The sequence below is a fragment of the Corvus cornix genome, chromosome Z, assembly GCF_000738735.6.
Source record: "Corvus cornix cornix isolate S_Up_H32 chromosome Z, ASM73873v5, whole genome shotgun sequence".
NCBI lineage: Eukaryota > Metazoa > Chordata > Aves > Passeriformes > Corvidae > Corvus > Corvus cornix.
Genome location: NC_046357.1, coordinates 32,346,714 through 32,370,539, shown reverse-complemented (window position 1 = coordinate 32,370,539; position 23,826 = coordinate 32,346,714). Strand labels below are relative to the sequence as shown.

Below are 23,826 nucleotides of genomic sequence, written 5' to 3'. Positions count from 1 at the left end.
GTGCGAATGGTCCTTTATTATTGATTTACATTGGGTACAAATTCGACAGAGAAGCAACTACTTCAATTTTTCCTTTCAGAAATGGTGAAGCCTGAGATTTAGCATCATTGAAAACAGGCTCTTGCATTCATAATGAGTTGCTCCTTATGCTCTTTCCATACCGGCAAATGCTTGTAATTTCAGTGCTAAATATATCGTATCTAAGCATCATATCTTCACGTAGAAATGATATTAAAAGGTAATAACTGCATATTTGATTTATTGAAGCAACTATGCAACAAGGAATCTAAGAGTCAGTTTTAAGATGCATGACTTGGCTTGGACATGCTATAAAAAATTGTTAATTTTAATTAATAATATGTATACATATATACACAGAGATACACATAGAGTATTTGTAATAGTTCTTTAGGGAAGCCCACTTAGCTACTTCTCTTACTGCTCTTCTCTTACTTATTAACCTGAACCTGAATCTGAATATTGAAAATCTTATTTTCCAATAGAAACTTCACAGCATTTTTAGTGAGATGGTAAGTATATAGATGTATCTACAATGTAACAATTTCTTCTCATCCTCAAGTCCTATTCGGTTAATGTTCGTGTGGCAAAAACTGGCTGTGGGAGGAAAATCATAGATCTTCTATAAACAGTTGTCAAAATCAGGAATTAAAGATCAAGTATGACACTAAAGCCTGACTAAGCCGTATCAGCAGTACACATCTTTTGAGATTATGTTCATATTGAATTCCAACATTCAATTTCTACATTGGTATCTGTGTATTTACAGTGTGTCTAATCCAGCTACACAGCAGATTTAATTAAAAGGCAAATTCATTCCTTTCATGCCCTCTCCCATTTAAATCTAGCAAAATCAGTAGCCCAATCCCAACTCCAAGGCGAATCAACACATGCTGTAGCATAAAGCAGCCTTTCCTTTTTAACTGTAAGGTTGTTTTTCCATTTTCTGTCCTAAATTGCTGTGTGGTACACTAATTCATTCTAGAAGCTAGTATCCTTACTTATATACACACATATATGCACAATATGCATATACAGTCCTTACAAGCTGTTCACTGAATCAGCTTAGTGCTAAAAATAAAACCAAAACTTCTACCACAAATCAGAAAATAAACATGTTTAAATGCTATTCAACAATAGCATTCCTAAAAAGCAGGAGGAAATTAATATTAACTTTTGGGGATTAAATTGAGAGAGATTAAAGCATAATTAAATCTTTACCTGCTGTTAATATGAATGGCTGAGGTCAGTGCAATGCACATGGACAGTTATGCAAAAAAGTTAGGATGAAAAATATTTTATGACTTTGTATCCTGGAAAATTGAAATTGGTAGTCTGTTGAATGAACACTAATGATACAATACAATCAAAACTTTCAGGTTTGACTATTACTTTCTGCAACTTTATCATTCTTAGTGTCACATCTAAATGTGGATTCTCTCCTTGCCTGACAGACTGCTCTTCTTGAACTTTAAGATGCCCCTTGGCTTCTTAAACATCTGACTCTAATAATTCTCCTCATACCAAAACCCTTACCATCTTACTTTGATCAGTCCCACAACAAAGAACACAATTGAAAGCTGTATTTCCTGGCCTGGCTGTTGAAGTTAAGACACAGGACTTTTGCTCATTTTGCAGCTAAGCAGAATTTCCAAAATAAGTTTATAAAATATCTGTTCCTCGGAGTTTCTTACCCCTTCTGAGGGACTGCACTTTTTAAAGCATATACAGACCAACAGATGCTGCTCTGCAGCCACTGGCAGCCAGCAGTTCTGCAAAGCAGAAGGTAGACCTGTGACTGTATAATTTTGGTAACATCTAGAGATCTTCAAGTTTGGAACCCCACTGAACTGGGCACTGTCCAAACACACTAGAAGTAAGGATTTTTTTTTCTCATAATTATTGTTAAGCGTTTCAATAAAAATACACCCATATTCACAAGTATTCAGTGGAATTCCTCAAAAGCAAGAAAAAAAGTAAAAAAAAGAAGCATATGTAAAAAACAAGACACTACTTAATCTTGCCCCTTTTCAATAATATAAGCAGTCATCAGATGAAAATTAGGTACATCTTCTCAAGCTTGCTTCCAAATAATTTAGACTATTGCAGAAAAAGATAATCTAGGAACTGAAAAAAATCCTAGCAACTGTTGTTGAAGACCATTTAAAATACATATACATATAAAGCTGGAAAAAAAAATCAGTGTTTCTGAGCTTGAAAATAAAAGGAGAAATCTGTCAAAGCTGCACAAACCAGCTGATCTCCAAATCAAAGTTGTGAAGAGAGGTAAATTAAAATTTAAAGGTATTGAGTGTGGAGAGACTCTTACTGTATTGCTATAGTTGAATTTTGCTGTGACTCTTTTTGTTATTATAACACCTTTCTTGCAGGATAGATTGTCATTGGCCATAAGAAAACACAGAATCTTATTTTTTAATCCAGCATGAAACCAGAAATATCTGCTAAGTGTCTTTTAAAATCTATGGTTACAAATATTACTTATAAAAAACCCCTCAGTTTGAATTTTATAACAGAGTTTTTAAAGGTTCTGAAGAATAAAATATTATTAAATTCAACTTTTCTAGCAGGTCTCAACACAGGGACTGAAAATTACCATCAATTTTTAGAGAAATAAAACAAGAGCAGATTTTCTGTTATCCTGAGGTTGCCAGGTTATTGAAGTCAATCAAGCTGAAATGAAAAATCCTAATAAAAAAGGTACTTTTTGCCTTCACACTGAGAAAAAATTAACATATTAGTTTCTGTCAAAGCTACGGTGAGCAAACCATCTGTTGCTAATTGTAGCTGACACCTAAATTACTATAATTCTCTTTAGTAGAATACTGGCTTTGGGTGTGGCTTTTTTAAAATTTCGTTTTCCCTTTCATATCTTCATGTTTTGGTTCCTTTTCTTTGTCTGAAATTTTCTTTGACTCTTCAATTCATTTCCACAGAGCTATGAATATTTTTTAAGGAGATTCCCTTCAGACTCTGAATTCAGCTAGTCTGTGAGAGCCAAAAGTGCAACCAGACCAGATTAAATTGAAAAAATGCATTCTTAAATATAAAGCTAGGTTTGAATAAAAAACACTGGCATTAATATTAAAACACCCTTAATTAAAACTGCTGAAAACAGAAAATGTTTAAAACCCCACAGTTTATGCCTTAGAAAGCACATACTGTAGACATTGCTAAAACTGTGAACCAATATGCCCCCTGTGCATCTACGGGGGCACCTAGGAATTATTTAATATAGAGAACTTTTTGTCTCTCACTTGGCCTGTAGGACCTTCTTAATGCTATTTTGTGTATGGGGCTCAACCATATAAATGAATCTGTGTACTTCAAAAGAGCTAAGAGAAATAAATTATTTTATTATACAGTATTTGCTGACCATTTCTTTTCCTTATCTCACTGCAAGAATGAATGTTTTGCTGGGGAATGAGCATTAACGTCAATTACCGAGGTTTCTTCTTTCTAGAAAAGGAGTTATATTCCTTTAAGATTTCATGAAAATCCATGAGAAAAGTGGTGAACTGCTGGTATCCTGAGCTCTTCTGCAAGGCATCTGAGGGAGAAAAACAGTGCCCAGCCCAGTCAGGACATCGACTCGTAGTTCATTTCTCTTTCTGCTCACTTTGTTGGGGCTTTCCCCTGCCACAGCAAGAAGGTGTGGCATGTACAGGATGTTTAAAGTGCTTAAACAGTTTCATAGATAATGTGTTGCTTACAGTCTCAGTAGTCAGAAATTCCATGCATATCAAGACAAAGGAAAAAAAAAAATAGAAGGTGACCACTGTGTCCCCCTCTGCTCAGAGCAACCTCAGAGCCATGTACATGGATAATGTATATCCATGTTCTTTTCCCAAAGACAACTTGATACAACCAACATTACACGACCCACCGTTCCTACACAAACATTTTTGATTTGCAGGACAAAGTCAAGGTCTGACATTTTGAGAAAGGTCAAAAATACATAAGAAAACCTGGGTTTTAGTTTCAGAAATATGAGTCAGAGAAGAGAAGCCTCTTCTGTTAAAAGTAAAAAACATTAATTTGCATTTACTTCAAACTCTGTCAAATACAAGTCAGAATTATAAACTTTAATGCTTACTGTCTGTTAGCATTGTTACTGACCTGATTGTCAAAACTAATGGGCTGCATTAAAAAATAGTTACAGAGATCTTAATAATAAATAAATAATAATAAATTTTAAAATTAATTTCACACAATGATATGATGAAAGGATTTCAGGTTTCACCCTAGCCAAAACCGGCAGAACCTACAGTGGAAACTGGAAGGAAATTGCCTGTACTAAAAATAAACAGTCTGATAAGAGTGAGATTAGGAAAATATTTTCTTATCTGGATACTTATTAAACTGGGGAAAATTACAAACTCATATTAATAAAAATACAAATATATTAATTTAAATTATTTTAAAAGCAAATAAATTATTTTTCCTTCTTCTTTTTTTTTTTTTTTTAACTTTTTTGGAATTTTCAGAACTATTTCATAGCATGAAACAACACCCAACAGACTTCCTCTGGTGCCCAAATCAAATTCATGTAGTGCATGAATTTTCTTCAAAAGGCCTGAACCAAACAATAATAGAGATATGAGTGCTATATGAATTGCTTTCTATTTAACACACCAGACAAACTAACAGATAATATTGAAAAAAAAATTAATTAGGAAGGCATTTATTTTTTTTCCTAATATTGCTAATTTAATCTGGAACTTTCTGAAAGGAGATGTATCAACATATTTTATTCACATTATTGAATTTTCCATCTGTTTCTAAATATTTTGTCCTTAAATCAATTCTGTGCATATGTGCTGCTTTATACTGCCTGTATGGAAATAAGGACTAGTGGAAACCCTAAATACCTATGAAGCCTGTCATAGTTAACCCATGTGCTAAACACTGTATAGAGAGTACCAAAACTACAATGGTAGAACTATTTTATACCTTAAATGAATACAGACACAAAAGAGGACAGCTTTTTAATAGCGTCAACAGTCACCCAACTGATAGAAAAGTTTTGATTTCCAGGAAAAGAGTTTATTTCTCTGAAGTAATTATAAATTAAATATATGCCCTTTTGAAACATTAATATAAAGCAGAAATACTTCTATCACTAGCCATCAACAAGTAAAGCATGCTGTACTGTGCAACAAAAGGCTATGAAACGCAGATTGTTTGTGAATGTATTCAGGGTACAGCTCAATAGCAAAGAACAATGAAATACATTATTTGGCAAAATGCATCTTCTTATATAATCTCTGTGAAAATAACCCTCAGTATATCAAATATCTGATTCAAAGATTTTGTTGTAGATTTCACAGATCAAATATAAGTTAGTTTTTGGTTGTTTTTGTTTTTGTAAGATTGCACAGAACAGGGTTGAGTGTTAGAAACTGATTGACTGATATTAGGATTAGTATTGATTTAGCACCAGTAATAGTGTTAGAATCCGAATCATAAAGAATGATAAAAAATAACAAACTTCATAGTCAATTTGCCGGCATACAAGAACAGCGAATACTTCTATTTAACACTGACTGCCAGCAACAACATTGGCTCTGGCTTCAAAGCTCTGTTATCGAAGACTTTAGATGCATAACTATATTCTTGCTCAAATCTTATCATCAGTCATGTAAGATGTCTCACTTAGCCCAACTAGCATTTTCTGTCAATAGAAGAGAACTGGGAGATGTGTAGCAGTACACATATTAGCAGCGGCATATTACATTCCAAATGTCAGTACTTTCTTATGGGTGACATTACACACATTCCCAGAAACTGTGAACTAAAAATACACTCTTCCTGCAAAACTACATTTTCAACCCCTGTTTTTGAAACTAAAACACTGTTGTAAGAAGAAAATGAAATTTAAGTTTTTATAGACCACAAAATTTGAATGAAAATTTAAAGACCAAACAGATGCTCCAGGGAGATAAAGTTCACAGTACACAGTTCATACATCATGTTTTGTTTTGACACAGACACTTCTATATTCACTATAATGTAAAATCACTCTTCAAGTTAGGATATTTGAATATAATAGTAAAATGACTCTTTTAAAGTGAAGAGCAATAAAATTTTAATATATGGTAGTTCTGTCTTACCATAAGTGAAGGACAATAGCACTCTTTCTAACAGGAAATTCCACTGAAAAGTAATAAAAAATGTTGTTCTGAATGAATGATGTTCTGAAATTCTTCAACCACAACACCCAGGAAAATAAATTATAAAGCAAAATACAAAAATATTCCATTTCAGCTAATAAATAAGGATACCTTTTTTCCAGTATTTCGGGGACAGTGTTTACAAGTCCGGGATTTTTTTCTTTTCCAGTATTAGGAGGCAAAAAAAACCCAACAAAAAAACACAAGCTAGAGGGAAAGAAAATAGAGAAAGAAGAAGAACTAAAGGTACCCTAAGGACATAAATTAAAAAAATAGGAAGCTAGCTTGAAAAAGCCTCAAAATGGAAACCTTAAATTCTTCTTTTACTTTGTTGTAAAATTCAGTCCAGGAGTCAGATGAATGAATTATTCTCCTTCTCCAGTCAGCTCATTTAACTCTACTGCTTTCATATTCTTTTTATCAGGAGAATGATATAGTAACATAACTGCCATAAAATCTCAAGTATGCCTTCTGTGTGCTAATACAGTCTGAAAAAAGATGTAAAAATCTCAAGTGTTTTCTTTTTCAAGATATTCACCAAACATCAAACTAGCCACAGGAAGTTTTCCTCTACATTTGATGAGGGTTGACATGTATTTAAGAAACAACTCAACCTACAGACTGCCTTTAAGAATAAATAAATAATGAATGAAATCCCATGTCACTTAGTTCCAGATTCAAAAATAAAAATAATTTGAGAATACAAAAAAAGAGAGCTGTAAAACTAAGTTGTCGTATCCTGTAGCAAACCTAGTAGTGAGGAGAAAATGGATAGCTTAAACCTCCTCTCTGCAAAAATTGTAGCCAGACCAAGGAAAGAGGGCAGAAAGAGTAAACTATAAAGTAGTAAGAGAAAACTTGAAACTCTATACAACGAAACAGAATTCTCCAGGGAGGAAATACTTAAATTAGAAGAACTGACATGATCTGACTAAAGCAGAACACTAGACAAAAGGAGGTATGGAACACAGTCTAGACATCAACCTCGTAAAATTTTGAGCAGGCATCTACTTTGACAATGTTCACATACCTGAACAATGTGGTGGTTGTTTCAGTACTGACCCTCATGCCTGCCACTTCACACCTCACAGCCACCAACTAAGCTACTTTACAATAATCATACAAAAAAACCTACCAAATAAAATGGGAAGAAAGAATAAATCTAGCTGCATCTTAATAACCAGCTAAGAAAATTAAGTAAAAACCACTTGACAGAGCATTCAAAGTTAACATCTGCATAAAACACATGAAGAAAGTAAGCTTGAAAAAAAAATTCCCTTAAATATATTCTATGAGAATTTTTGATATTCAATAAAGTATCAATATAAAGCACTTTGCTACTAAAACGTGAGGATAATAGCAATTTGAAAAAAAAACCAACTTCAAAAAAGTTACTAAACCTTTAAAAATCTGTTAAAACCCCGTGTCATTATATAGCTTTGCCTAAATTCTATCAAATCAAATGCAAAACATTTCAGTGGAATATGCACATTTTTAACACATTCATTTCTAATTAAAGAGACCTCAAGTACATCCTTCGAATTCTGATAATTTTTTCTAAACAGTATCCGAGCAATATAATACTATATTGTGTACTGCATTAAGTATCAAAGTATTTCAGCAATCCAAATGTCCTGGAGAGAATAGGAGAGGAAACAGTAGATCTTTGCTTTCTGCTGATATCGACAAAATTTTAAGCATTTCTGACTTCCTACAGTTCTCAATAAACCACACATCATTATCAATGTATTCAGTTTATATAATTATATATTTTTAGTTTTCTCTAGCTTAGTCACAGAAATTTTGTATAATTATGTTATCCTACACAGGATAATAAATTAGATCAGGTATGACAGAAGACTGTGTCAAGACATTGACTGTAGGGTAAATGACAAGCTTCTTTAGTGTTCCTTTGAAATCCTCAAAATTTTAAAATCCTCCTTTTCAGTAACTATCTGGAAAACCAACTTTTGAGTCTGATCTTTATAATTTCTAGACTTGTCACTAGCTGGAAAGAACTGCCCCTGATTAAGCCATTGAAGAAAAAAGGCCAGTATTTTTGTGCTTCTGTTCCAATAAGTAGTAGTATGCTGGAGCTGATTAAATGGACAACTCAGAAGAAGGGGCGGAATGAATTGCTTAATGAGGCAGCCAAAAAAACAAATCCCTCTCTGTCTCTCACACAGGCACAGCACTATGAACAGTCTCATACCTACATTTTCAAAGAAACAACCAGCCAGAAAATATTTCTGATGAGTCAGAGCTAGGATTAAAAAAAAAAAAAATTAACACTAACCCAAACCACCTAAATAGCTGCTAGTGTGAATTGTAGGAATATTTTTTTTAATCAAAATATATTTTAATGATAAAAATACCATTTAACTGTAATTTACAGCAAACAAACATTTGACAGATGATAAGACAGTGTTTGCAACCTATACTGATAATCACTACAAGGGAGGCAGCACAAATAAAAGCATTTAACACTTTGAATTATTATTGTGTATGGAGAGCAGTCAAATAAATAAAGAAAGAAAATCAAACCCCAAAAGAAGCAGTGCTGCAACAACCTACTACATAGCCTTGCTGAAATTTCAGTCCCTGTCGAAACAAGCAGATGAATAAACAACTAGTTTAGGTTTAACACATTAGCAAATCTCGGTGTAACATAATACATAAATTGTCAGAGACACGCAAAAGATGTGCGAAAAATCTGCAGTCACTTCCTGATCCCACTAACTTTAGGGGAGGAATATTAGTATAGTGGACAAAACATTGAAGCAGACTTAACTAAAATATAGAAGCAGACTTAACTAAAATGTTATTCTTCCAGGAAACAACAACAAAAAACCCAACAAAAACCCCCAAACAGTAACAGAAACAACAAAACACACATGAAAGAAAGTCTTCTGTCTTCTTAAAGATGGTAACTCAGAAAAACACTTAAGCACACATATTAAAAAACAGTTCTCAAAAGGAAATGCATACTTTTCAGGTCAGTACAGATGAAGACCAAATAGCCCCTGATTCCAGAACAGGCTTCAATGTCTTAATCCTCTTCAATGAGAGGAATTGTAGGTAGAAATAAAGAGCATGATAAAAAGATAAAAAACCACAATTAGAGTAGATCTTTACAAATAATATGAAATTAAGTGAACGCAGACTGTTGAATACACAGAATTTAGCAAACATTGAAGAAAAAACAGCCTAAGAGTATAGGTGAAGTCAGCATAGAGAATGAGACTGTTTAATAGCAACAGGAAAACTTCCTCCCCCTATACAAAACAGGACGAAAAAAAGGAAAAAGATTGTATATGGAAAGATCTTTCTTTTATTTTTGCTACCCAGTTAAGAATTGTAGGTGTATATATGAACAACATCAGAGAAGACTGACACATTGAAAATAATGTACGTTGATAGTGATCACCAGAAACAGCAACTGGCAATGTTTTTAAAAAGCAAGAAAGAAAATATAACAAACCACAAGATAAAGAGGAGAGAAGAAATCAGAATAGGCATCTTCGTAATGGTCTTAAAGACTGGCAGCAATATGAAAGAATAAGTAAAAACAAAATCACAGAAAAAAGAATAGTGAAAGAATAAACACAAAGTATCAGGAGAAGTAATACGCAGTATAAATATGAAAATTAATGGAGAAAGGGAACTTGAAAAAATACTTTATAAAGCTCTTCCCAGACATCAGTCTCTGAGAAAAACAATATAGTGTGACAATTCCAACAGCAAATGCACTTGAAGTACTGCACAGCGCAGTAGAGAGTCACCTTGTAAAAAACAAGGTCCAGGAAAAGGAATCCTTTCTTAAAAAAAACAAAACAAAACCTTGTTATTTTTACATAGGGGAAAGCAGTGACAAATGAAAACAATCAATTGTCAAAAAACAGTAAAGTAAACAATAAGGATAATTTAGAGATGGACAGGAAGTATGATTTGATTAACCAGACCGAGAGTGAAAACAGAAAGGGGTATGAAGTCCCAAAGCAGCCCACAGAATTAGAACATAAGGGAGGATACATGGAGGACTTAAAGACTTCCAAATATGTCAAACCAAAGATCAGTATTGGAAGCCAGCATAGACAAAGTTATACTGCAGCTGAACACAGACAATAAAAGGAAAAGATTACAAAATGTTATTAGGTAAGAGAACTGCCCTGCATTTATATGAGAGAATGGATACAGAGACCACATATTCTATAGAAACAAGAGTGAACGGCCCCCTTCTTGGGCAGAAATGTAATAAATGAGCAGACTGAAATAAACAACATGCAAAAAAGAAGAACATTAGCATTTGAAAGAGAGAGCATTATCAATTGAATCAGATCACCTACCATTTTAAATACATCTGATCACCTACTACCTACAATCTCAGAATTACGAAACTGCAAACTTACCAGAATTCTACATCTTATTGTTATTCTTAAATACCACTTGTAAGAACAAAACACAAGAGAAATTACTTAAACTAAAAGGTTTGCTTTTTTTTTCCTCCTTGTGGCACATGTCATCCCATGGTGATGAAATTGAAGATTTAATATATGTTCCTTCAGATAGTATGAAAAACAGCATTACCAAGAAACTTGATACTGAAAATGAACTTCAATATAACTGCCATAATTATTTAATGCACAAATGCATTTTTCTCCAGGGGAATGCTCAATATCTTGTTGTTTTCAAAATACAATGCTGCCTCTGGGAATAAAGCCATATTTCTGTTTGTGATATCCTGGAGAAAGAGCTCCCTGTGTTAGTGATTACTGTACTCTGAGACTAAAGTGGTTCATGAATTCCTTTCTAATGGATCAGTTGGAAGCATGGGTCAAGCAAGTCACCATAATCTTATGTTAAAAATTCCCTACAGTTTTGGTTCAGAGAAATGGAAAAAAGAATCACACCATTGTTTTTATAATTTTAGCTATTCTGTTTATTTTCTTATCTACTGCCAGATCCTTTTGACAATATACACCAAAAAATCCAAGTGTGCCTAGCATAATAAAAACATTAAAATAATTCATAAATAAAGTGTTACTGAATAACACACAATTTAGGAAGTAAGTGTACTTGCTCAGATAACCTAAAGGACTGGAAGATAAGCTTCATTTAAATGAATGTTTATTCACACTAACCTCTATATATTCACCCAATGCTTGAATTTACTTTACCATTACAAAGTTCTGTTTTTGCAACTCATTTATGTAAAGCTTCACCATATGATAAAGCAGAATTACAAATGCTACGTTGCCTTAAAATTGCCAAAGCTCCAAGTTTCACAGTAGATTTAGCTACTAATCTCACCAATTTACAAAGTCCTCTCCAGCAACACTACAAAACACTGAAGTATGAAATTTGCCTGACTACCAACTAATACAATGATTTTAGACTGCTAGAACCAAGAATTCTCGGGGCTTTGTATGTGCTCTGAGATCCAAAATTTGCCTGAAACACTGTCTGAAGTGACAGTGCCCTAATAGAAACAACCACTCCTCTTCAAAACAGAGTCGCACAGGTGTGCTGAAATGGAGAAGCCATTTCTTAAACATTACCTGCATCTAACTAAAGTTACCACAGAAAGCCTTCTGTATAAATACACTCTATTTTGCCGCAAAGTGGACAAAGGAAAACAGGCACCCTGGCAGCAGTTAGTGACAATCACTTTGAAAGCATGTTTGTCTTGCAGTGTCCAAGTGCTTCTGTTCTTCAAAAGGAAAACTGGAACTCATCAGGATCTTCTTGGCAGGCAAGGGACTAAACTGCTGAATGAACAAAGTATGGCTCTGTAGAGCTGAATTACAACAAAGTGAGCCAATGCCTCATTACAAAATCAGAATACTTGCAAGAGAGTTGCTACTTCAAATTCTGATGTAAATCCAAGAACAGCCATGATGATTTGCCTATCCAGAATGTGTCAAAAATTTATGTTGCACTGTGTATACAGTGGACAACAAGCTGCTTTTAAAGCAGTAATCCTGAAAACTGGGTTAATGTTAAATAAAAAAAAATCAGTAATTTAATTTTTGTTCAGCAGCAAATCATGCTGTTGTAATATATCTCAGTAATATTTAAACACTGTTAAAATTACAGACTTCACAGCAAAACTAACTGCAATGTACATGAAACAGTTACTGTGTTTAAATACTCACATATTTGCCTTATATTTTATTAAGATATAAATCATTTACAAGATATCCAATAAACTGACACTGTAATTAGCTTCCTCTTTTTAAAACTTGTGTTCCTTCTCTAATCATTACATACTCTTCTCCTTACTAAATTTAACTGTTTTGATTCTGTCACTGTTCAGAATCATTTCACAGGGAATAATTTTTCTGTCCTACTTAACTGAATTAACAGTTTTCTACCATCAAACATAAGGGCTCTTTCTCTCCTTTCCCCTCCACAACTCACTCACCTCTGACTGTGTACCGACTGCTTACCTTGGCCTAATTCTGATGTCTTTCCAAGCAGAAGGCAAGCCAACTGGACTCTACTAAGCCATTTCATAATATTAATGTTTCAGTGGCATTACTTTGATGCTTCCAGTGAGCCGATGCAGCTTCTGACTCAGAGGAACATAAACTGGACCAGAACAGGATGGGACTGCTGTCCTATTACAGTGACATTGGCTGACCACTCAGACCAAACTGTGCAAATGTGCAACTACAGTATGTAATGGCATAAAGCCATTTTTCTTGCATACACCTGAAGGGATGGTGGTGAAGGTATACCTGAAAGGAAGGTGTAACAAAAAACAGGACAGGCTCTTCTCACTTGTGCCCAGTCATAGGACCAGAGGCAGTGGGTCCAAACTGAGATACAGGAGATATGAATGCTGGAAAACACTCTTTGCTGTGAGAGTGACTGAGCATCTGAGCAAGGCGGCAGAGTCTCCAGCCTTGAAGATCTACAGAGCAATCTCACTGTGGCCCCAGGAGAACAGTTCCCCTATTTAAACAGGGTGGTTGGATCAGACAGATCAACCTTTCTGGGATTCTGAGTTCAACTCATTCCTCTGTACTGTCTGGCTGTGAAACAAAAGTCACTCACAGAGCACACTAAGAATCTTAGAGGCAACTTGAAGTTCCTCTTGAGTATTTATTTATTCAGTCTTCACTGATTTGCTGCTTTTTTACCAGACTGAGATTCCCACATTCCCACATTTTATCTCCCAGGAAAAAAACTACCTGGTAGCTATAGCCTACCAGTTCTCTCAATAGCTCACCATGACAGTGACTCTCGTACTCTATCATTCCTCACTTTGAATTATTTTCAAAAAATATTGACAGAAGTTCTTCTGTTACAAACTTGATCTTCAGCCAGGAAGCAGCTACCATTAATATTGCCAGACAACAGAAGAGCAATTGATATTGTCTATCTTGACATTAGAAAGGCTTTTGACACTGTCTCATAAAAGATCCTCAAAGAAAAGCTGATGAAGTATGGGCTGCATAAACAGATAGTGAGGTGGATGGAGGAGAGGCTGAATGGCCAGGATTCTTGCAACAGGCTTTGTTACACATCTTAAATACTTCTACATCATTTGCCACTAATATGGTGGTTGCTTTGATCCTATACTTTTAAACAAACCAACTAAGAGCTGAAGTAAAAGAGGCAGCTTAAACACACACCAACCCCTGACAGGAAAGCTGCTAATTATTGAATTTTTTTGAAAGGATTTTAATGATGCATACTCATTTAAATACTTACAGTTTTACACTGTAAAATTGCCTATTAAAAATGCCAGAATTTTACTTATTTCTTCAATATAAACTTTCTCCAAAACGTAAAGAGAAATGTCATATTTACGCATAGTAATGCGTAGGAAATCAAAGTCAAGTGAAAAGTAAGATATCTCAGTTTAGGAACTACTAAATATATCACTCATATTTGCTCTATTGATCAGAAGAAAATATAAACCAGTTATTTTATAGATAAAATTTTGTTTACTATCTTAAATATTATATGCTGATATGCCATCTTCCTCTGCTCTTTAGTTATTAAAAGGCTACCTAATGCTGTGTAAAGAATCACACAAATCAACTTGATTTTGTTTGGTATACCACACACTTCCATTTCCAACACCCTATTAACTGGACAGAAAAACCTGGAAAGAAAAGTGTACAAAAATACATGCTGTGGATGTTGTCTGCATGCTCAGGCCACACAATACTTCAGAAATCCCCATCTGTGATTTGCACATTGGGATTGATGCTGTTTTGCTGGGGATGAAAGGCCAATACAGCCACCTGGCTGCTGTCATCCCACTTGCACAGTCGTATGTATTATCATAAAACACTAATAAGGAACCCTTAGCTCAGCTCACCCCTTCCTCCCTTGGAATATAACTTCAGCAAACTCTTAATCCCTAAGTTTCAGCATGGAAATTGTTAATGTCTGCCTCAGAATAAATGCTGTTTTCTGTAGGAGGAGGCAGGCCAGATAAGGGAAAGGTCATGCCAACTAAACAAAACACTGTTTGACCATATCAAAATGCTTGAGAACTGTTTTAGCAAAGCTAAAAGCAGAAAACAGATACTTGAAATCTGGTAAAAACTGAGTGAAAGGGATTTTTGCTATTCTTTAGGAAAAATTACTGTGCAAAAACAGACCTCGTAAAAGACAAAACCTTTTATACAACATTTTAAGGACTGTAGTTGCCAAGTCCAACATTCCATAAGCTTGCTCAGAAGTAACAGTATGCCTGTTCCTTAATTTGGGTCATATGTATTCACAGAATACAATCTTCAGTACACATTTCTCCAAAAGGGCTGACACTTTAATGAAGGCAGAAAATGAACCACGGTTGTTGAAAAAATACAGTGACAAAATATTCACTACTTTTTTTTTTCTCCATACATTTTACAGTGTATCCCATAAGTTATGCTCTAAACTAACAACAATTTGTTTTTCCTATGCTCTCCTGCAATGATTATAGCTATGGTAATGTCTCGCACACATTAATACCTTTCTCCCTCACACAACAGACCCGTAAATTTTTCCAGTTTAACAAGTGAAGAAATAAAAACAGATTAAGAATGCACTAGCTCTGAACTTCTAGTCTGAGAAATGTAGACTTGATTTACAAATGATTAAATACAGAAATCACTGTGCTAATGATAAGTCAATGTTAAATTCAGCAGCCACAACAAACATACTAGAATCTGGCTGATTTTGCATTTCAGTTATTTTTGTTTTAGATAAGTAGACTGTGTTAGACATAATGTTAAAAGACAGGCTGGCCTTTTCAGAGAAAATCCCATTTTTTGCCTAAAAAATTAAAAAAGTATATTTTAAATGGCAGAATCTGTGATATGATTATTCATATTTTTACGTCAATCAATTACACACAAGATGCTAGGTTTAGGCAATGCCGAGGCATTAGAAATACTCCATTTTTTAATCCACAAATTAAATTTATGCACAAACCTAGGTTTAAAAAAAAAAATTAGAATGAGCTATTTCATTCAAATAATTTTAATTAATTTGTAGTTATGATTTTGTCCTTGGTCTCAGTCACAGAGCAATCTTTTTCAAAGTTTTACAAAGAGCTAAATATTAAATTTAGAAATTACACCCTAGGAACATGAGCACCTAGTAGAAATCCAGCTTTTAACTTTCACTTTTCTTGACTTCTTCATACATGATGAGCTCATTAGAGGGCTTAAGGCTGGAGCAGTCTCAGCTGTAGTGACCACATCCCTGCTGAGTTTGGGTTCTCGAGAAACATAGGCCTAGCAAAGAGCAAAGCCAAGACCCTGAACTTTGGAAGAGTAGAATTCCAGCTGCTCAGAGAATTAGTGGGCAAGATCCCCTGGAAAATTGTCATTAGGGATAAAGTAGCTGATAAGAGCTGGCAACTCTTTAAGGACACTTTTCATAGAGCACAAGAGCCCTCCATTCTGATGTTTAGGAAATCAAGCAAGGCATACTGGAAACCTGCGTGGTTTGAAGAGCAAGGATCTGCCCCTCAAACTGAGGAATAAGAAAGAAATGCACAGCCAGAAGAAGCAGATGCATGTGACCTGGAAAGATACAGGGATATGGTTCAGATATGTAGGGATGGGATAACAGAAGCAAAGGCACAGATATAATGGGACTTGGCAAGAGATGTGAAGCGTAATCCTCTAAGCGTATTGGTCAGAAAAGAAAGGCCAAGGAGAATATACAATCTCAGTAAATGAGAAGGGGGAACCAGTGACAATGGATATGGAGAAGGGTGGTGTTTGCCTCAGTCTTCACTGGCTTCACTAAAGCACTTCGGGCTTCTCTCTTCTCTCCAGCCCATGAACCTCTAAGTGGGTGTTGGGAGAGTGAAATCTCTCTCACTGTAAACAAAGAGCAGCTTTGGGACCACACGATGAAACTGAACAGCCACAAGTCTGTGGGGCCTGATGAGACGCATCCCAGTGTCCTGGCTAATGTTGTTGCCAAGCCTGCAACAACTCTCAATATCTGAAAAGTCATGGCAGTCAGACAAAGTCCATTGTGGCAGGAGAAAGGGAAGCATCACTACCACTTTTAAAAAATGTATAAAGGAAGACCCAGGGACTACAGACTGGTGAGCCTTATCTCTGAGCCTGGGAAGATCATGAAGCAGATTCTCAGGGAGTCCTGTTAAGGTACATACAAGACAAGGAAGTGATCCAAGCCAGCCAGAAAGGTTTTGCTAAGGCCAATTTTGCATGACCAACATGGTGGCCTTCAGTGACTGAGGGACTGCAACACTCAACAAAGGGAAGACCGACTGACACAATCTACCTAGATTTCTTTAAATCCTTTGACATACATTTGAAGGTTAGACTATTTGGGGGATAAGGGATTGGCTGGATGGACACAGCCAGACAGCTGTGGTATAAGACTCTGTGTCCAGATGGAGGCCAGTGGCAAGTGATAACCCTCAGGGCTCTCTCTTGCGACCAGTGCTCTTCATTTCTTTGTCATTGAAACAGACAGTGGGATTGAGTGCACCCTCAGCAAGTTCGCAGGTGACAGGAAGCTGAGTGGTGCTGTTGACACAACAGAATGATGGAATATCATCTGGAGGGATCTGGAAAAACTTGAGAAATGGGCCCATGACAACCTCATGAAGTTCAACAAATCCAGGTTCAAGCTTCTCCACCTGGTTCAGTCCACCTGGCAATCAGTCAGGGCATTGGCCAGTCCCTCACCGAGGTTCTCTTCCATTGCTCTGAGAGAGGAGTCCTTCCCCAGTGAGACTGTGGGGTCCCTCCCACGGGCGACAGTTCCCCACAAACCTCTCCGACACTCTCACAAGCAGCAGCCACACCGCACCTGCTGTAGTGTGAGCCCCTCCCATGGGCACACAGCCCTCCGAAACTGCTGCACCGTGGGTCTCTCTTTCCACGGGGTGCAGTCCTCCAAGGACAGGCTGCTCCAACCTGGAAGCATGGGCCCTCTCTCTCCACCAGGTCTCCCACTGGATCACAGCCCTCCATCCACACACTCCGGCATGGGCACCTCCCCCACGAGTTGCAGGTGGATCTCTGCATCCGCTGTGGACTCATGGGCTGCAGGGAGACAACCTGCTTCATGGTCTGCACCACGGACTGCAGAGGAACCTCGGCTTCAGTGCCTGGAGTGCCTCCTCCCCCTCCTTCACTGACCTTGGTGTTGCCATGCTGTTTCCCTCACATGTTCTCACCTCCTCCTCTTCTCTGACTAGAAGCCAAAACCCTGTGACTTTGATTTTCTTCTTAAATCTATCATCACAGAGGTGTTACCAACCTCTCTCATTGGCCCAGTTTTGGCCAGCAGCATGTCCATCTTTCAGAGCCATCAGAGATTGGTTCTGCTGGACATGGTAGAAGTTTCCAGGAGCTTCTCACAGGAGCCATCTCTGTGGCCCCCCTGCTACCAAAAACCAGGCCGTGCAAAACCAATACAACCATCCCTGGCAGTGTTCAAGGCCAGGTTGGATGTGGCTCTGAGCAACCTGATCCAGTGAACGGCATCCCTGCCCATGACAGGGAGGTTGGAACTAGAAAATCTTTAAGGTCCTTTCTGACCCAGACCATTCTGTGATTCTATACTGGATGACTAGGTGCCACGGCAATAGTAATGTGAAGATATTACATCATGCCACAGGTACCCCTATGTATTTTATCCTTAACTTTGCCAACAGTTTCTTTAGAATGAATTCATGACCTTTTTAGTAACACACATTACTAAAGAAATAATAAAATTAATTTTTCTTTAGCCTTTTCAGTAAGAGCAGCTGTAAACACACATTTACCTTCCAATCTTTTTCCACAAAACAAAGTTTGTGCCATGAAGAGGTACACTAAAAATACTAACAAGGTCTCTAATGCCAAACACCCCTGTCAAACATGAGAATACTCTGAAGTGTTGCACATTTATAACAGTGAAATGGTTCCCTTCAAATGCTTCTGCAAACTGTTTTTCTTTCCCTTGACCACTGAAGAGGATGTAGGAGATTGCTAAAAAAGGCACCCTTACATAGCTGTTATCAACTACTTTTCATGGTAAGTCTGCAGACACATGATCAATTTACTGGCTCCAAAAGGTGTTTGTTAAAAAAGCACTTACACAGGTAAACAATTTACAAGTAACTCGAACAAAAAAATTTGCATCAAGGTAATGTATTGAACAGAACAAAATTCCCTAGATTTGTCATATTGAAAAAAATAGAAGGAATAACTTTGGCTCCAAATGAAAAAATTACGACTCTTGCTATCTCTCCTCTCAAATAGTAAATTAGCATCTTACAGACTACATTACATCTCATGAAGGATACAAAAGGTATCAAATCTAGTATCATGAAGAACACAAAAGCACCATATACTTCACACTTGCCCTGTACGTGAATGTGTACACAAATATATTTTTTCACACAGTGAATTAGAGGAAGACAGAACTATAAACCAAGAAACTATCTAATTTATTTTGAAGTATATTCAACCTCCAAAGTCCATATGAGTTTATATGACCAAGGAGAAATATACTAATGGATTTGCTTGAAAAGGCTGAAGAATATTGTTCACAATTCTGGGCTGCACTAAAAGCCTTTTCTGGTCTTGATTTTCAGGTTACATGTTACCTAGCTGCCACCTCTTTTCCCATCAATTCCTCTCTCCTTAAACGCACCTTCAAAGCCACAAATCTTTTCTTTTTTTCTCTTCACACCTGGAGCTCAGCTTATTTCAGGAGCCTGATTTTGTACTTGTTCCCAGGACTTGTAACTGACTCTTGACAGCACAGGATAGCTTCTTGAGTAAGTAAAATGTGTCATTGTGTGGTCATTAGAGTAGATGGGTGCCTGCAGCAGTAGATCTCCTTCCACCACCACAGAACTGCTATTGCTGATAGAGACATGTTTGGGATGATGTGTGAGAGAACACGGCCCAAAAACACTGTTACTTGAAAAGGCACATAATTCCCAATCTAAACGTGTCTGTGAACATCTTGTGTGGTCTCAGGGAAAATGTAACAACATGGGTGCTTGGATGGAAAATGAAACTGACTACCATAAAATAACAGTAAAGGTAACAGCAATAAAAAGTTAGGATGTTTCCAGGAAGTTTGTTTATCCTGAAAGAAGATACTCCTTATTTCCTTTATTTTGGGACTTGGACATGAAAGACAGCAAAGTAATGTTACTAAATGTTTTTCCCTTCTGAGCACAACACATTTGGAATAAGTACAGACATCTTAGACAATCAGCAGAGAAATGTATTATAGAAGAACTCATGTTCTGTGAAACCAATCTGAAACTTCCAGTTAGTCATGTTTAACACTATATTGTTTAGACAATTATGAGTAAAGCTCCAAGAGCCAATTGTTACAGAATCTAAGCAGAAAATACTGTTGGGCTGTACCGATAGTACATACTTAAAATTATTAAATTCCAGGCAGTCAGTAAAATACATTGAAGAAGACACCCACAGCCTGCAGTTTTAAACTTCATCTTCTGGAAGGAATTACAGAACTGATTGCTCTAATCATCAGTTTCAGATGCAGAAGCTCCAGTGAATGATAAGCATTTTTTAGAGGAAGAAGAACTAGATCAGACTGTCAGTTATTAACAGTAAGGATTCTCTGAAGTCTTCTGCTTCCAAAAATGTTACATTGAACTGAGGCTTTAGGAAGTGACAGATCAGCTCACTCAGGAAAAAGTGTTTTAAAAGTCACTCAAGGAGAAAGGAAACACAAAGTGCTACTAAAACATGCCTCACTTTGGCCAATCTTGATGGAAAATACTTGCATGATGTAATACCCGCTTTCCAACATGATGCTTTTGAGAACAAACTTAGCAAGGTTTAGAGGCCACCAGTATCAGCATCTTCTAGAGGACAAAAGGACTTAAATGATTAAAGATGAACTTAAAACAAACATTATGCTTGCATTCTGAACAATAAAATTAAACCTCAGGAACTTGTTACCAAGATTAAAACTTCTTGTTCCTTGTAGTCAGCTAATAAAGTCTAATCTTGCCCCCAATCTAGCACAGTTGAGGAGACATGGCTGTGGATGTCTCTGCAACTGCATGCCCTACAGCAAAATGAAGGTTTGAGGGGATCACTTGATAGTCTGTAAGATTTACCAGGATTGTTATTACATCGGATGTGAACACACCGATTTTTGTGCCATCACTACAGATGGACCAGCATAATTACAGACACAACTGCTTGTAAAGCAGTCTCCTACACCTTCCATGAGTGCTGGCAACAAACGGGAAAGAAGAAGGCTCTCAGATCATTCTCCCTGTGCTGAAATTGATTGTGAAAGAAGGGGTAAGAGTTAATTACTACATATCCCACAGAAATGAAGAATGTAAATATCTCAACTGCTCGGGTTCTTACCCTACTTTACTATAAATCTGCTTTTATACTGCACCAGCCCCAAACATAACTGGCTATTTTTGGCTTACAATTACAGTGCACTATATGATATCCTCCAGTAACTAACTGAAACACAAGTGACGCAGGCTACATTACTGCACACAAACTCCATGCTGTCATGCCTCCTGCACCGCTGTTATCCTAGCTCCTTCATGTAGCTCTTTACTATCCTGAAGTCTGCCGTACAGAGAAACTCATATACCAAGGTATTTGAATGGAATTGGAATGTCATTACAGTTTTGACACATATATTTTATTGCTCTGCAAGAAACACAGTTTTGCACTGATCTAAATCGTCAGAAAGGACTGCTTGAACAGTAGCAATTATACAATTGTGTCAGAAGGGAATTCTACCTCATATTTAAGCTGCAGCAAGATTAGGTAAGAGGATTACTGAGTTATACTTAACAATGTTTTCACATATTTTTCTGTAAAATCTTTTCCTTACTGAGGTGTTAGCCAAATAGGAATTAAGCCCCTAGCATTCAAGAAACAGTATTTGAAATTTATGAAACATCATTAAAATTGAATTATATTCTAATTCAGCTAAAATAATCAGATCCTTTAACCCACTCAGGGAGCATTCAACAGAAATTTAAAAAAAAAAAAAGGGAAAACCCCAACTGAGAAACAACATATAGTACTATACTATATTTACTATACTAATATCAATCAAAACAAGCAACATCTCTATCCTTAATAATCTAGAAAACACAAGAGACACCAAGTTCCCTTGAAATAAATTAAAGTGGAATAACTCTGAAGACACAAGGACTGCATTTAATAAACACAGAGGTATTAAAGGGAAAGGAAAATCCATTCTTGCAGCAGAAAAAGGTGCTCACATCTCAGATGAATGAGACCAGTTTAAATGTGTTTAAGATTCCTGAAAATGAAACTGTTAAGAGTTTGCAAAGCCCAAGTATCTGTACCAAATATACACAATGGAGCCACAAAAAAACCATCATGTACGCATCTCATTAAGTAAGTGTGAATACTATTCAGGTAACACCTGCTGACATTCCCAGTCCCAAAAGACATCTCACCAAATTTTAGAGGGTCAAATCAGGCACTCCAGGTGCTGGGCCAATCCTTGGGATAAACAAAGGGAGGAAAGGCTGACAAATGAGAGATATTTTAAAAGGTATGGAAAAAAAAAATCTTATTGCTCCTTAAGGAAAGACTGCTCTTCTACAGAACTATTTAATCCATGGGATAACTGAAAATCAAAATCTAGTGACCAACTGGCAACATTAAGATTCTGGAAAGGAATTCATTTTGGTTAGTCTTCAGTCCCATCAATTTCCATTTTTCCTTTTCAAATGCTGAAATGTTAAGTAAGCTTATATCTAGTTTAAAAAAATCATCACTGAAAAGATATTATTCACATAAGTCAATTAAATCAAATAATGGAACCTATTAGTAACATGGTTTATGCTTTGTAAAAATGATCCATTTTCCACATTTATAATAAATGGTGCAGGCATTCACAAAACTTCTAGTACTAAAATTTGTTACAAATCCTACCAACACTTGTTAAAATTCAAAGCAATCCCTCAATGAATGTAATGACTAATTACAATAAAAGGGAAATTATTTCAAGCAAGAAAGTGCCTAATAAAAATTAATGTCTTTATTTCTGGAGAAGTATTGCTTTGTAAGAGTGAAGCAAGCACAGTTCGTCATTGGATAGAAGTCACTGTCACACTGCTCCATGAAAAATGTCATAGGCATAGCTGTAGCATAATTGTTGATACAACAACAGCAGCAGGCAAGATTATAATTTAGGTTCAACTTTTTATTCTCTTGAGTTGAATGAAAAATTAATTTTCCATCTGCTTTTACTATATAGTAATTTGCCAATGCCCTCAGCTGAATTTAAAATTTGTGTACTCTAATATCTCACTCTCTAGCACGTACTAAAATTAAAAGTGGTAGAAAAAACCACATTTCTAAATTCCATTCCACATTGAAATTAAAAAAAAAATCTGATCAAATGAAATTAATAATTGTAGCTATGCACTGCGTTGCACTACTGTGATTATGAAATCACACTGGAAATATTTTTACTTTAACATCAAGGCAAATGTTACTTAGTAAAAGACAAAATATACTATTTTTCCAATTTGAAGTGTCTCCTCTAGTTAAAAGTGCCTTCAGTTTTCAAAAAGAGAATAATTTTGGCCTATGTGAGTTTCCTGTTTTTTATCCAAAAATGTCACAGACTTTTGGAAAACATCCTGCTTTGGATCTGTGTTTTTTGGACAAACTTAATGGTCTTCTCCTGGTAAAGACCTGCAGTATTTAGGGGTATCCAATGTCATCCCATAAGTGCAAGTACAAGACATGTTAACAAGAAGTTTATCCTCTGCGAGTCTGAGGCTTCAAGGTCAAAAAATCACATAGCAGTTCAAAACTCAATTCAGTAAAAAGAATTTTTTTCTCATTTAATAAAGTAATTTTTAATATTTCAGAGTAAAACCAAGAAATCACATCCAGGAAATTGCTATTCACCTAGAGAAAGCTGCTTTCATTTGACCCTTCTGTTCCCTGAGTTAGTGTTTTTACATTTACAATTTCAGAACAACTCAAATTTTTTACTTTTCTCTCGCTGTTACTCAATTAGAGCCTTCAAGCACAAAGAACAAAATTCAGTGTTCCTCCTCTTTTTTTTTTTCCCCCACCAGTTCTTCCTGCACTTTTGATACACACACATATCACTTTTC

General features: G+C 36.1%; 1 protein-coding gene across 1 annotated transcript in view; it reads right to left on the bottom strand.

Annotated features, from left to right (window-relative positions):
- The window catches only part of CHSY3 (chondroitin sulfate synthase 3), a 140,265-nt gene that overhangs the window by 70,166 nt on the left and 46,273 nt on the right, over positions 1-23,826 (bottom strand).